Source organism: Myotis brandtii, unplaced genomic scaffold (assembly GCF_000412655.1).
Source record: "Myotis brandtii unplaced genomic scaffold, ASM41265v1 scaffold82, whole genome shotgun sequence".
Classification (NCBI taxonomy): Eukaryota; Metazoa; Chordata; class Mammalia; order Chiroptera; family Vespertilionidae; genus Myotis; species Myotis brandtii.
The window spans coordinates 1,148,713-1,161,153 of NW_005371324.1; the positions used below are offsets into that span (position 1 = coordinate 1,148,713).

General features: G+C 40.8%; 1 long non-coding RNA gene across 2 annotated transcripts in view; it reads right to left on the minus strand.

Moving 5' to 3' along the window:
• Positions 1-3,596: 3,596 nt before the first annotated feature.
• LOC102241934 overlaps positions 3,597-12,441 on the minus strand; it is an 83,270-nt gene continuing 74,425 nt past the window's right edge. Inside the window, exon 5 of one of the 2 annotated variants that reach the window (XR_314593.2) lies at positions 3,597-4,437. This is a non-coding gene — a long non-coding RNA (uncharacterized LOC102241934). Of the gene's footprint in view, positions 4,438-5,993; positions 6,171-12,441 lie in introns of those variants that run through there. The other variant, XR_001360185.1, reaches the window with a different exon arrangement.

Genomic DNA, 12,441 nt, shown 5'->3' on the forward strand with positions numbered 1-12,441 from the left:
TGCTCGCTTCAGTGCCTGGCTGCTGGCCGCCATCTTGGCTGACAGTTAATTTGCATATACTCACTGATTAGCCAATGAAAAGGGTAGCGGTCGTACGCTAATTACCATGTTTCTCTTTTATTAGTGTAGATTAATAGAGTTTAAGAAGTCAAATATTTCCCTGTTTCTCCTATGGGAGTTGCTTTCTCCAGCTCCCTTTCTGAATTTTGTACTCTATCTTTTCCATCTTCCCTTGAGTCTAAGGGGGAGGGAGGTTGGTTTTATTTTTTTATTTTTATTAATCCTCACCAGAGGATATTGTCCCATTGACTTTTTGACAGAATGGAAGGGAGAGGCAGAGAGAAAGAAACATTGATGTGAGAGAGATACAATGATTGGTTGCCTCCCACACGCACCCTGACCAGAACTGGGGATTGAGTCTGCTACTGAGGGACATGCCCTTGACCGGAATGGAACCCGGGACCCTTCAGTCCACAGGCTGATGCTCTATCCACTGAGCCAAACCAGCTAGGGCAGGACGTTGGTTTTAGCTTTACAGCTTTTAGTTCCAGATTTCTGCACTATCCATTGTGGTTCTCTAACCCCATTCAGATTGTGAAAATGAATTTCTTTTTAAAGAAACCCTCCTAGAGTTATCTCAATGTGAATGTGCCATCCTTCTCCTGTAAAAACTCTGACTTTTTGATACTGAAGCCATTGCCATCTGTTGCCGGGACAACTCCCTCTCTCCAGTTCTGTTTCAGCCGAGCCAATCTAGCATGCAGTTCTGAATATACCACTTCCCTTCCAAATAGCTCTCATAATCTACAGCCTTTACTTTAATGTCCACTTACTGTATATCTTCTGTTTGACTCTTTTTCAATGACAGCGTTACCTGTATCTTCTGTCCTTGTCCTTCTCCAGTCACTGGTGGAGCCGGAGCTCTACTCTTAAGCAAAACTAACCCTCTTCCCCCAGCGGCTGATTTAGGCTTCCTCAGTCATTTGACACAATGGCTTTCATCTTACAAAATGCAGTGGTTAACTCTCTCCATTCATCTCACTTTACCTCTCAGGAGCTTGAATCAGTTGATTAATTTCTCTTTCATGAAACACTTTCTCCTTGCCTTCCTTGCAGTACACTTTCCTGGTTTTTATTTTTATTTTTTCTCAGTCTCCTTTGGTGGCTTCTCAGCTTCTTTCCTTCTAAATATTGGAGTACTCCAAGGCTCTGTTCTTGCCTATCTTCTTTATATTGACTTTCATCTGGGTAATTTCACCCATTGCTTTGACTTTAAATAGTATAACCAAAGAACATATATGCACATAAGCACAGCCCATGGACACAGACAATGATGTGGTGAAGGCCTGGGGTGGGGTGGAGTCTGGGTGGAGGGGGGAAATGGGAGGCATATGTAATACTGTCAATAATAAAAAAAAATAGTATGTATATTAAGAAAATTGTCATATTTATCTCTGACTTGAGCCCTCCTTGAGTTCTAGATTTCTATACTCAAAGTGCCAAATTCATAGTCGGTGCTCAGTGCATACTTACTAATTTAATTCCTGTTACCAGGTAAATGATATTCTACATCTTATTCTACCAGCATGTATAGAAAGAGTTGACCTTTTTTTTTTAAAATACCAACCATATCCTCTATATTTTAAAATAGAACTACATAAACTATGTTTTAATATTATTCCTTTCTTATGGAATTAATTGACTTATGCATGTAGTTATTCTATTACTGTTCCAAATGATAATTTAAAAAAAGAAGTGAATATGTTATATTAATAGCTTTATTTTAAAATAAAGTATGATATGCTATCTATTAATACCTATGTGCTTATTATATGTAATATGCTTATCTATGTATAGTAAAAAATGTAGGAGATAGTATTTTGCGTATAATGAACAGGGCTTGACAACTAAGTACAATTTATAGTAAGTGAACAAACTTCTTGGAAGCGAGTGAAATGACATGATTTATTGAATACAATGAGATAAAAATATGACTTTTTACCTTTTCTCTTTTAGTGTTGTACTCTAAGGTCCCCAACATTTTCTATTACAGCTTGCTAAAGTGTGTCAATAAATCTCTACATTTTACTCGCAATGTTATTTTATCTTTCTCTTGGACATCTGCTCATACTTCATCCTTTTGAGCATTTTTAAAAGACTGTTTCCCCCCCTACAATTTTCTGCTACATCTGATGACCGAAAAAGATATGTACAAAATAGAAAATAGGAGAAGGACTGCAGGGCTATTACATATGGTCCAGTCACATTAGCTTAGATCAAAAGTGTTTATTCTGATTTTATCCTTCATGTCCCCTGGTCCTTGGAATCTGACTTTAGGCAAACTGAGAAAGCCCAAGCTCAATGGGATAGTTAAAAGCTAGCAGTTAATTTTCTTAGGATTTGAATTGAACCACACCCAGAGGGACAAGTTTGAGCACCAAATGTCAGTGCTAGTGGGAGAAATGCACAAACATTTGCACGCTGTGAGACAGAGTCAATAACAAAGGGACAATCACTTTAATATATGGTTAAAATTCAATTTCTAAAAAATGATTATAAAAATAAAACCTCAAGAGGGAAGGCCTTGTAGAGTATAAACTATTCTGAAAAAATGTCGAGTTGCCCTTTATTAGTAGATTGTGTCGGTAGCTGTGCTGGACATGCTTGAAGGGCTGGTTTATATTGCATTGCTCTTGCTCTTTCCTAGTCCTGTGAATGCAGCAGCTAAGATGTCCCCAGGTCTCGCCAGCCTCTGCATACAAGGAGGTCATGGTGACATAAACACCTGCATTTTGCTGCTTGGTGTTGTTTACCTGCACAACTGTGGGGTTTCAACTTTCTCCTGCTGCCATTCAAAATCTCCCCTGTCTATTTCTAGGCATCTCTGGGGGAGTTCTCAGGAGACCTGAAGAACAAAGCCATTAATCTGCTTTTGTCTCTTTGATGTCTGCTCCCTGCGAGTCACAGGAGGAGGCATCTCACCACTGTCACTTACTGATGCTGTGCTGAGTGCCTCAGTCCCTTCTGCTGCCCTTTCCCCAACTGTTCCACATTTTATCACATAGGCTCCCCTCAGCCTGTATAAACCACAGGTCTCAGAGAGTTCCTCCTAAACACAACTCTGCTAGCTTCCACCTTCAACCTTCAGCTGTTTTCCACCTTCTAGATCCTTCTCCCTGCCCTTTACACACACACACACACACACACACACACAACACACACACACACACACCCCTCACACAGTTCAGACACTCAAAAGCCAGACTTCTACAGCCAAAAAGCAAGAATTCTTCCTCTTTTCTTCCTTCCTTCCTTTCTTCCTCTCTCCTTCCTTTTTTTCTTTCTTTCTTTCTTTCTTTCTTTCTTTCTTTCTTTCTTTCTTTCTTTCTTTCTTTCTTTCTTTCTTTCTTTCTTTCTTTCTTTCTTTTTTGTAATCCTCACATGAGGATATTTTCCCATTGACTTTTTTAGAGAAAGTGGAAGGGAGGGGGAGAGACAGAGAGAGAGAGAGACACATCAATTGGTGGCCTCCTACATGCCCTGACCAGGGCCAGAAATTGAGCCTGCAACTGAGGTACATGCCCTTGACCAGATTTGAACACAAGACCCCTCAGCCTGTGGGCTGACACTCTACTCACAGCCAAACTGGCTAGGGCAAATCCTTCCTCATTTCAACTCAAGCGAATTGGGTGGAGGAGGATCAGAGTGAGTTCCATATATTTGCTATCATTTGCTCAGGTTCCACCATGAATGGCCAACCTGACATTCATGATGTATAGGAAGGAAAATCAGAGTGAAGGAGTGGAATAGGGAAAGGGGGATATAGAATAAAAATGAAGATGGGAAGCTGAAAGGGAATGAGAGTGGCATGCAGTGGTGAAGGCTACAGACCGCTGGGCTTCACCTCCAGCTCTACCACTTAGGTGACTTGGGCAAGTTACTCAGGTCCTCTGCACCTAATTTCTCTCATCTCCACAGAGAGAATAATAATAGCATTTGCCTCACAGAGTTATGGTGAAGACTAAATTCGTTAATTTATGCCAAGTACTTATTAGATGCTATGTATTGGCTATTCTTAATTATTATTATTTGCCATTGAGCCTATAAATTCATCCTAGATTCTATATGTTTGCTTTAATCAGGAGTTGAATTAATCTCAAAGTATCTGTTTTGGAACCACAATCAACGTCTCTGGATTCAGAGACACTTGTTTTCAGCTGCCATTTGAGTCTTCAACACAGCTCATCAGTGCTGCTCTTAGGACTTCTTTGAGCTCCTGGGCTTTCTGCTTCTCCAGGCTTGCTACCTCTGCCTCCTTTGACCTTTGCAAACCAGCCTCCTTGTCTCTCATCATGCGGAACTTGTAGATGTCTTCTGTTTAGCAGGATTTGTAGTCTTGTCCTTTCTGAGCCAGGCCTCTCCTGTTGTCGGTGTACCCTGCCATGACAGAATTGAATATTCAGAGACTAGAAACAGATGGATTATGAGGAATACGATATATTGTGCCCTCGCTCATCTTGGTAACAGGTGGCTGCTCAGCCAGCTGGGGTCTTTTTGAGGACACTCTCCCAGGCCTCCCTCTGACCATATGCACTCCAGCCCAGATGGTGACATGGTTCCCCAGAGCCCTGAATCAACTTAACGGGAGATGGCAGAGCTCTGTTGATTTTGCCTAGGGTCTAATACAGCATAGATTTTTTTTTTTAAATTTCACTTTCTAATTCAGGAAAAAGGAACAAACCTTATGTGAAAGTCATGTTCACAATGTGGTTTCAAATTGTCTCCCAGGAAGTCTAAATTTAGGTGATTAAATTTGCATTCATAAATGCCAAGGCAAGAAAGCAAATTAATTTGTTTGTACAGTTGGAAAAGAGTAAAGATGACTTTGGATAATCTAATGTAGTAGGTTATTGACTCTATCTGATTTCCCTTCCTAAAGATTCATTCTACATTAAAAATAGTAGCAAACATTTGTGATGTTAAATATGTTGGGTACAGGTTCACCTTGGTAAGAGATGGAGGTAAGTTGCTGTCACATAAGGTTAAAACTATTTTACACTATATCCTGGAACTAACCCACTTTCAAACAAATGGCTTATAAGAATAGTACATATTTGCTTAAAGTTATCTCTGCTTACGCAGTGCTTTTTGATGCATTATGCAAGTGTTGATTAAATACTTTGTGTTGCTTGAATGCTTATGATCACTGAATTGTTGGCTAAGGAAATCAAGAAAAAAAGTGTTTCAAGACAAGGCATAGACATTTTTAAGATTTAAAAAGAAAAAAAAACTATGCCATTATTTAAGACTGGTTGAGAAATTTATAATAACTGCAAATTAAATATTTTTTAAACTTTTTCCAGTTAATTAAACTATCTTATCTATTTAAATTTTTTTGGGGGGAGGTGTTTTTTTGTTAATCCTCATTCAAGGATATTTTTTCCATTGATTTTTTTTTTTTATAGAGTGGAAGGGAGGGGGTAAGGGAGAGAGAAACATTGATGTGAGAGACACATTAATTGGTTGCCTCCCACATGCACCCTGACTGAGACAGGGGATCAAACCTGCAAGCCAGGTACTTGCCCTTGACTGGGAATTGAGCCCACAACTCTGGTGCGCGGGCTGACACTCTAACCACTGAGCAACGCTAGCCAGGGCTAACTATATAAATTTTTAATTTTAATATTTAAACAGGAACTTTGAAATATCTAGAACAAAGATTTTAAATTCTACAAAACAAATTTAAATATATATGTACATTTTTTTTCTGATAGAGTAGGGCAGTGATGGCGAACCTTTTGAGCTCGGCGTGCCAGAAATTTGAAAAACCCTAACTTAACTCTGGTGCTGTGTCACATATATAAATTTTTTGATATTTGCAACCATAGTAAAACAAAGATTTATAATTTTGATATTTATTTTATATATTTAAATGCCATTTAACAAAGAAAAATCAACCAAAAAAATGAGTTCGCGTGTCACCTCTGACACGCGTGTCATAGGTTCGCCATCACTGGAGGAGGGTGTGGGTATGTATCATTGGTCTATGACATGAAAAGCTTCAGTAACATGACTCCTTATTGAAATATGACAGAATTCTGATAGTGGCCTTCGTTGTTTCCTTGTCCATCATCAATGTTCGGTGTACCTGCTAATTTCCATTTCTAACCCTGGAGTTTAAGTTCAGTGAAGAGAAAAGAAAAGTTAGAAAAGGGAGGAAAAAAACACTGAAGGACAGAAAAATTGGGACAGCAGTAATAATATTGTCTAAATAACCCTCAATATTAGTGTTAAAGGATCATATTTGTTAAAAGGTAAAATCATGATTTTCACACAATTATAAAATGAGTGTGTCAAATATTTTATTTAACTCATTAATTTATGAGGTGACCAGTAGATGTTACAGTTAGTTAAAGGAGAATTTAACTTACAGATATTTATATTCTCTTTTGGACAAAAGCTACCTGCTTTTGTACAAAAAGGAATCATTTGCATAACTTTCGAGAGGGAACTTTTTCATTACACCTTGCAATTCTAAGTAGGCTAGTCAAAGACAACAAAAGGTTGAGCTAGGCAGAACCCCAATTTCTTTCCTCTTTTTTTGGTCATTCTAAAGTTATTCAAACTTTTCCTGACATTTGTATACATAATACCTGTTGTGAAATGAATTGTCTCCAGATTCATATCTGAAAATTCTAACCCCCAATGTGACTCTATTTTGAGGTCTTTATTTTTTAAAAAAATATATTTTATTGACTTTTTACAGAGAGGAAGGGAGAGGAATAGAGAGTTAGAAACATCAATCAGCTGCCTCCTGCACACGTCCCACTGGGGGTGTGCCAACAACCAAGGTACATGCCCTTGACTGGAATCAAACCTGGGACCCTTCAGTCCGCAGGGGCCGACTGCTCTATCCACTGAGCCAAATCAGTTAGGGCTATTTTGAGGTCTTTAAAGAGGTAATTAGTTAATTGAGGTCATAAGGGTACAAGCCTAATCCACTATGACTAGTGTCCTTAAAGGGAGAGTATGAGACATCAGGTTACTTACACACAGAGGAAAGGCTATTGGAAGACATAGTAAGGAAGTGACCATCTGCAAGCAAGGAAAGAAGTCTCAGGAGAAACTAAACCTGCCAACACCTTGATCTTGGACTTCTAGCTTCCAGACTGTGAGAGAATATACTTCTGTTGTTTAAGCCCTAGAAAGCCAATTCTATACCTAAATCCAGCCATAATCTATGTGGGCAAAAAGTGTCAATGGAAGTACTGCTTTATTCTAAAATTAATAACATCACTGAAACTTAGCAGCTGGCTGACCAGATAATTGATGCCTATCCATTGGTGCTACCTGTCTAGCAGTCCCCACCCCCATGGCATTAGTCCCCTCCCAGTTTAAGGGGACACTAAATGTCAGATAAATGCTATAGAAACAGGAACTCTCCCACTCCTTGCTTCCAGAGACAGCTTTGCCTACCAACCCAGCACCCTCCTTTCTTGTTCTCCTCCATTTTCCCCTCCTCTTCCCTCTAAAAACTTATCCTTTCCCCAGAGACTAGGCAGAGGATAAGCACCAAGATCTATTGGTTATATCATAGTACTGAGTGGTCTTGGGTTTTATTTTAACTTGGGTTCCATAAAAGGAAAAAAAAAAAAAGCAAACTGTTTTTGGCTGCTATTTACTACCCAGTGAACTTGAAGGTCCACCTCAGAATCAGATCTGAGAGCAGCCCTACCCCCTGGTCAACTTGCAATCATCACTGTCCTGAGAACATTATCAGCACAATCTGGAACTCTTATTGTTATTCTTAGAGACTTCACTTCTCTTTTGGTACCTGCCTGAAGGCATCAGCACCCTTAGGCCTCTTCTTTCTTTTCAACTTCTGCCTAAAACAAGAATTTTCAAATCTTCAAAGGGGATGTTTCTGAGTCTATAATGCTTTTGTCTCAAAAGTTTCCAGTGTTAGAAATTTCAGTAACAGAAAAATATAATAAAGGGGATGGCAAGTAAGGAGATAAGTGGACCCTATGCAACAATTTAACTGATGAAAATTATAAAAAATTTATTTAAAGTCTCTGGAAATTGTTCTCTGGGTATAAAACAAATGGAGAAGCATACATTCAAGAAAATCTACTAAATCTTGGTAAAAGCAGGGGAGGCTGGTGTTTCAGTCACTACTTGTTCTGTCACCATTCTCATGTTATAAAATTCTACCTGGTGTTTTCTAATCTGGGCAGGTATGGCCAAGGAGATGGGAGCTCCCTTTCTCCCCAGCTCCCAGTCTGGAGCTACAATTTCATCCCAGGAGGGGCAGGCTGCCAGCATTTGTTATCCCTCCCTCCCCACTAGCCCCAGCTCTATTCTAGGCAGGCAATTCCAAGAGGACCAGATTGCCCTTACTCCATCTGTGGCAGGATAGTAAGAAGCTAGGGAAATTTCTGGGCAAGTGGAATGGGGAAACTGAAAAAAGAAAATTAAGCAAGGCCAAGCAGTTTGGGTAGCTTGCAGCCAGCTTGTGAAACACAAGACCTTATCTTCCCCAACCAAGGACACTGGAGAGCAAATGGTTTATACCTTTCCTCCCTAACCAGAGAATACATAGCTTAAATCACCTTGGCCTGGGAAAACAGAGAGCCAAGGCCCAATTAATGCCATTTGTGCCAGCTCAACCCAAAGACAGATAAAGTCTGGTGGACAAACAACAAAACCCCCAAAGCATTTAGGTAGTATTACTTGGGGGATGTTAGGGCAGGAAAGGGGGTAAAAGGGACAAAAGGGGAGTTTTATCTCATCCACTAAACCAGTGGTTGGCAAACTGCGGCTCTCGAGCCACATGCGGCTCTTTGGCCCCTTGAGTGTGGCTCTTCCACAAAATACCACATGCGGGCATGCACGTACAGTGCGATTGAACTTCATGGTGCATGCGTAGAAGTTGGTTTTCAGCCTGGGCGAGTCTATTTTGAAGAAATGGTGTTAGAAGAAGTGGGGGGTGTCGGTCGGTTGGGCGACGCGGTGCAGGTGGGCCACGGGATAAGCAGCGCGGGGGGGGGGGGGGCACGCGATTCATGCATGAGTTGAGGATGGGAGAGTTGGAAGAGTACCTCAGCGAATGTACCTCAATCAGATTGAGGACGTTTTTAGCAAAGGCCAGCGTAGGAGTACCCTAATTAAGTTAATAACAATGTACCTACCTATATAGTTTAAGTTTTAAAATTTGGCTCTCAAAAGAAATTTCAGTCATTGTACTGTTGATATTTGGCTCTGTTGACTAATGAGTTTGCCGACCACTGCACTAAACAAAGAAGTCAGCTGCCTTAGGACTTGCCAAACAAGATGACTAGATGTATGTACAAACATTCTGAGGTAAGCCACAACAATGTAGGATAAGACTGCGGTACCTAGTCTGCTACCCAAAATATCCACATGGAAGCTTTAAAACCTATAGGGGAAAGAGATATAAAACACTTGAACCCCCACCAGATTGGGACTCAGAATAGCTGAGTTGCCCACTTATGCTTTAAGCCTAATGTATTTTTAATAAATTTGTATACTTTGCTTCAACATTGCTGTCTTGTCACTCATCTGAAATTTTCCTTGAGAGATTGATTAGAGCCCAGAAGGGGGCAGTTCCCCTCCAACTCAGGGGGCAGTCCCAGAACACAGCCAGCCTCCATTTATAGCGTGGAAACTCTATCTCAGGTGTGGCAGGCTTCAAATACTGGTACTCAACCACCCCTCCACACTCTCATATGGTAGAGGTTTCCCATCAGGAGTGACAAGCAGAGAAGACCAGAGGCTGCCACTGTCAGCTCCAATGCAGTGATGCTAGGGTTCTGCTCTGGAGAAAGGCATACCATAAGGGTGAATAGCTCCACAGTTCTGGTTGAGGGGACTTAGTTATGTAATAGATTAAAAAATATATTGCCCTAGCCGGTTTGGCTCAGTGGATAGGGCGTCGGCCTGCAGACTGAGGGGTCCCGGGTTCGATTCCCATCAAGGGGTGTGCAGGAGGCAGCTGATCAGTGTTTCTCTCTCATCGATGTTTCTGGCTCTCTATCCCTCTCCCTTCCTCTCTGTAAAAAATCAATAAAATATATTTAAAAAATATATATATATACAATACAAAGAGTAACCATGAGAGAGTGAAATGGCTATGCTAATATTAGACAAAGTAGGCTTTAAAGCAAAAAATGTTACTAGAGATAGAGACATTTTATAATGATAAAAGGGTCAATCTATCAGGGAGATATAGCAATTTTAAACCTATATTATCAAATATTTAAAAATATTAACTTGATAAAAGAATAACAGTAGGCCACTTCTAAAAATATTTACAGATATTAGTAGTAAACATTAATTCCAACAATTATTGAGCACTGATATGGGCCAGGAACTGTGACAGGCTTTGGGCACCCAAAAATATAGACAGCTACTCTGAAGATTTCAGGGGACATAGGCATTTTAAAAATTGCTAATTTGATAATGTAACATGATAAGGGTTCTTACAGAATATTTGAAAAATCCATTTCAATAAAAAGGACAATAATAAAAACAAAACTAATTTACTCTATTAATAAAGTCTTAAAAATGGCTTAATACCATTATTTCATTTTATCATCACAACTATTTGCTATTATACAGCTGGGAAACTTGAAGTTAAGAAAGGTCAAGTTAAAAAAAGGATTTTTTTCTAATAAATATGTATTACATTGGACATATTAAGCTGATGAAACAATGAAGTCAGACCCCTACCTCACACTGTAAACAAATATAATCAAAATGGATCATAGATCTAAATATAAGAGCAAAAACTATATAACTCTTAGAAGACTTAGGAGTAAATATTTATGAGCTGGTCTCAGCAAAACCTTTTTAGTACAATACCAAAAGCAATAAAAGAAAAAAAATAGATGAATTGAACTTCATCAAAATTAAAACATTGTAGGTCAAGAGATAAAAGTAAGTAAGCAAAAAGCCCACATAATGGAAGGAAATATTAGTAAATCATATATTTGATAGGGACCTGTAGCTCTATATAAAGATCTCTTACAACTCAACAAAACAGCAAATAAGCCCATTTCTCCCAGAAAGCTATACAAATAATAAGCACATGAAAGATATTCAATTTATTAATCAATAGGGAAATGCAAATCAAAACCACAATGTCATACTACTTCACACCCACTAGGATTATTTTTAAAAATCCTATATAATAAAGAGGTAATATGCAAATTGACTGTCACGCCCTCACACAAGATGGCCGCCCCCATGTGGGCACAAGATAGCAGCCACAAGATGGCCAGCAGGGAGGGCAGTTAGGGGCAACCAGGCCAGCAGGGGAGGGAGGGCAGTTAGAGGTGATCAGGCTGGCAGGGAAGGGCAGTAGGGGGGGACCAAGCCAGCAGGGGAGGGAGAGCAGTTAGGGGTGACCAGGCTGCCCGGGGAGGGCAGTTGGGAGGGACCAAGTCAGCAGGGGAGGGCAGTTAGGGGCAACCAGGCTGCAGGGGAGGGTAGTTGGGGGGGACCAGGCTGGCAGGGGAGGGCAGTTGGGGGGGACCAGGCCTACAAGGGAGGGTAGTTAGGAGCAACTAGGCCAGCAGGGGAGGGAGGGCAGTTAGGGGCAACCAGGCTGCAGGGGAGGGTAGTTGGGGGGGACCAGGCCTGCAGGGGAGGGCAGTTGGAGGGGACCAGGTCAGCAGGGGAGGGCAGTTAGGAGCGACCAGGCCTGCAGGGGACGGAAGTTGGGGGTGACCAGGCCTGCAAGGGAGGACAGTTGGGGGGGACCAGGACTGCAGAGGAGGGCAGTTGGGGGCAATTGAGCCAGCAGGGGAGCAGTTAGGCATCAAGCAGGCGGGCAGGAGAGTGGTTAGGGGGTGATCAGGCGGGCAGGCAGAAGCGGTTAGGGGCAATCAGGCAGGCAGGCAGGTGAGTGGTTGGGAGCCAGCAGTCCCGTATTGTGAGAGGGATGTCTGACTGCAGGTTTAGGCCCAACCCCTCTAAACCGGCAGTCGGATATCCCCCAAGGGGTCCCAGATTGGAGAGGGTGAAGGCTGGACTGAGGGACACCCTTACCCCACCAGTGCATGAATTTCTTGCACCGGGCCTCTAGTAGACAATAATAAGTGTTAGCGAAAATGTAAATTTATATTTCTATACATTGCTGGTGAATGTATTATGTCATATCTTGTTTTGAAAAAACAGTTTGGCAGTTCCTCAGAATGTTAAAGACAGATTTATAGAATCCAGCAGCTACACTCTTAGGTATTTACCACAAGAAATTAAAACACACATCCACTTGTATATGAATGTTCATAGAAACATTATATTATTCATAATAGCCAAAAATGTAAACAACCCAAATGTTCAGTACCTGATGAATGGGTAAATAAAATGTAGTATATCTGTATAATAGGACATTATTTGGTAATAAAAAGAAATCAG